The sequence below is a fragment of the Antrostomus carolinensis genome, unplaced genomic scaffold (genome assembly GCF_000700745.2).
Source record: "Antrostomus carolinensis isolate BGI_N321 unplaced genomic scaffold, ASM70074v2 scaffold5774, whole genome shotgun sequence".
Lineage (NCBI taxonomy): Eukaryota > Metazoa > Chordata > Aves > Caprimulgiformes > Caprimulgidae > Antrostomus > Antrostomus carolinensis.
The window spans coordinates 27,301-30,848 of record NW_010308613.1 but is presented as its reverse complement, the minus strand read 5'-3'; positions in this window follow the sequence as shown (position 1 = coordinate 30,848).

Below are 3,548 nucleotides of genomic sequence, written 5' to 3'. Positions count from 1 at the left end.
AAAATAGCCTAGTTTGTGAATGATTTAGCATCTTTACAATTTTTAGAGCCTGTGTCCTTGATAAGGGACCAGACTCTGCTTTGGAGTTGGTATGAAGTGAAGAAGGACCACTGAAAGCTCTGGATAAGGCAATAGACGTTACCAAATAAAGAGAATTATCCAATCTCAGGTGGTTTTTATAGGGAGTGAATAATACACTGACAGTGATGGGAATTCAGACTACTACAAGTTAAGTTTAGAGCAGGAAGGGAAAGCTTCAACTGAGACCCTGTTTATGAACTTAAAAATCTAAGCAAATAATCTGAGAGATTTTAAACTGACCTCAAATGATTAACTGAACCGAGAAAGATGTTAAGACATTTCTGTATATGGCAAAAATACTGTCGACAGCAAAAGAAAGGGAGGTGTGAAGCTGTAGCTTTTTGGAACAAAGAAACTAAAATAAGCTGTGCACTGAGCCTGCACTTCTCCTGCTTCTCTGAAGTAGTCTTGGCAAAAGACAGTGCTGTTAACAGCTCTGTACATGTGACACACATTTGCATTACAAACAGCTTAGATGGCATGGAAAGGTCTGAAAGTGTGTTGTGGGTTGGTGGGCATGAGTTTTTGGGGTTTGCAGGGAAATGCAGACCTTTGAGGCATAAAACGTTTTCTCCAGATGAGGGGCTGATGGAAAATGGTGGCAGAAATGTGATGTGGCCAGCCTGACCAAGAAGTCAGAGCCTAATCTATGTGTGCTGATGCAAATGATCTTAAAGGTCTTTTCCAACCAAAACTATTCTATGATCATTTAACAGAGAGCTGCCGAGAAGGTGACATCTGTTGTTGGGTGCCCATGTCAATGATTTACAGATGAATAAGCAAATGGATGAGGCAGAAGGAGAACACAGTACAACTGGGCCCTGGGAAGGCTCACCATGTTCGTGGCCATGTCTAGAATGGGAAACAATGACCAGGACAACAGTCTTGCATTCCATGGGGTAGTGCCACAATGTTGGTGGACCTCATCACAACCTCTTGGAAGCAAAATCCTCTTCAAAGAAATAGAGCTCCCAGCAAAAGGGCACTGAGTCAGTTATGTTGCTTGGGAAAGCCTCAAAGACGTCACACATCTAGCAATGGTAATTGCTGTGCCCCAGGATGATCCAGAGCCTGAGTTAATGGACCAACTGCAGCTGACAGCATCATGCTGATGTTCTGGGTGAGACCTGCAGGTCCCTGTACTAGCTCACTGAACACTGCCCATTAGTAGATCCCAGATGCATGTTTATTTCAGGCACAGGACTCAGCTGCCCAAGCAGAAGTGAATGCTATGGGATACCTGAGGGTAGGACCATTGGGACAGTGCAGGACTTGCAGGTGAACCACAGTCTTATGCAGCAGTAGCCAGAGGTGTGGTGACACCTCATCATGTCTACCATGGCATTAGGCACTGACCTATTGACAAGTGAGTCCTTCCCTTGGGGGACTTTGGTGCATGCATTAAAGTATCTCCATGTGCAGGTAGTGTCTGAGATCCTGTTATATCTCTGGAGATCTAGGCAGTGTGGAGGCCAGCGTCACTCAGCTGGGATGTCTCTGCTTCCATGACCTGAATCGCTCTCCACGGACTCCATTGCCTGGAACAGGGACTGGGATGTTCAGTGCTCCTAGGGTCAACTGTTACTTATATTATCTCTGGATAGATGTTGTGTTCCTGTGAAATGGAGGTGACTGTCCCATTATCAGATCCCAGGGAAACAGTGTAATGTAGGATGCCTTTTAGAAGGACAATGAAGCTGGTGAAGGGGCTGGAGAACAAGTGTGATGAGGAGTGGCTGAGGGAACTGGGGTTGTTGAGCCTGGAGAAAAGGAGGCTGAGGGGAGACCTCACTCTCTACAACTACCTGAAAGGAGTTAGTAGTGAGGTGGGTGTTTGTCTCTTCTCCTAAGTAACTAGTGATAGAACTAGAGGAAATGGCCTCAAGTTGTGCCAAAGGAGGTTCAGATTGGATATCAGGAAAAATTTCTTCACTGGAAGGGTTTTCAGGCACTGGAACAGGCTGCCTAGGGAAGTGGTTGAGTCACCATCCCTGGAGGTGTTTAAAAGACGGGTAGATGGGGTGCTCAGAGATATGGTTTAGTAGGTCTGGTTGTCTGTCTTTAGGACAGGTCTGGTTGTTGTCTTTAGGACAGGTCTGGTTGTCCTTGGTGATCTCAAAGGTCTTTTCCAACCAAATGATTCTATCATTCTAGGATTATCTGATTCTATGCCCTAGCTTGGACCAACCATAAAGCCTGCTGTTCTGAATGATAAAACTAGTGAGTGCCAAGAAAAGCTGTTCACTAAACTTGATGAATTCATAACAGACTTCTAGCTGGAGGTGCAATGGGCACCTGAGTGAGGAGACATGGAGCAGTAACAACAGTTATTGCTGTTCATGCTGCAGGTTTTGCTCTTTTGCTAGGATAATTTTTTGTATTCGCATTACTTAATTGGTACAGTGTAATCTAAAACATTTACCACCAGTGTGGACAGAATTTTCCAGCATCCTTAGCCTCACATGCCTTTTAAACATGGCTCTTAAATCATCCTAGTGACTTTTTAATGTGGTGAATTTCAACCTGGATGCCTGAAATGGATTCTTTTTCTGTCCTTGGAAGCATCAGCATTTAAGTGACTGAGTGGATGGACTGATAGTGGGAATTAGGAGAGCAAACCCTGATTTCAAAACATGCCAGGAAGAAAAATCAAACAAGAATAGTACAGCATCATAGTCTGGTTCTGCTTTTCATCTTGGCTGTTCTTCTGGGAGAGAGAGCAGAACAGCAGAGTTTGCTGGAAAGCATGTTCAATTTCACAGCTTCTTTGTATGCTCATCTGAAGTTTGGGGGATTTATTGATCCAAATGATGGTGAAACGTATCCTTAAAATCTCCCCAAGCCCAGACAATGTGTATGAAATCATATACACACCCATGTATTTTTTTCTTATAGCTGAAATAGTGAAAGAAGACTTCACTGCTTGACTTTGTCTTCTCTTCCCTGAGAGAATCAGACTTTTTCAGAAACAAATGAGTAGTTACTAGTGACAGGTGGGTTAGAATACTTTCTTTCCCACTCCATTGGCATCTAAAATCCTTGTAGTGGATAGCTCTGGAAACCTTATCCCTCACTCTTTTGTAAGTGCCCAAGGCCCAAAAGCTTTGATAGAAAATAGAGGTTTCCTGCTTTCTAAGTCATCCCAGGAGTGTTGCATTACGATGTCAAACATGAAAAGAAAACCACAGTAAAGAATTTGTTGCTAGCAAAATGTCTGTATTAAAATACAAAGAAAACTTTCCTGTTGGGAACAGTAATTAATAGACTCTCTTTTGTATTGGTACTAACAGCACTGCAAGTTCCATTTTCCAAACAGACCACAATGTTCTTGAGGAATAAATTCCACCACTGTTGTTCTGAACCTCAGCCTAAAAACCAGTGAGGTCAAAGACAATAATACTGTGCATCCTAGCAATATTCCAGCATCGTTACACTGGCTTACTTCAGCATGTCCCATCAGGTGTGGA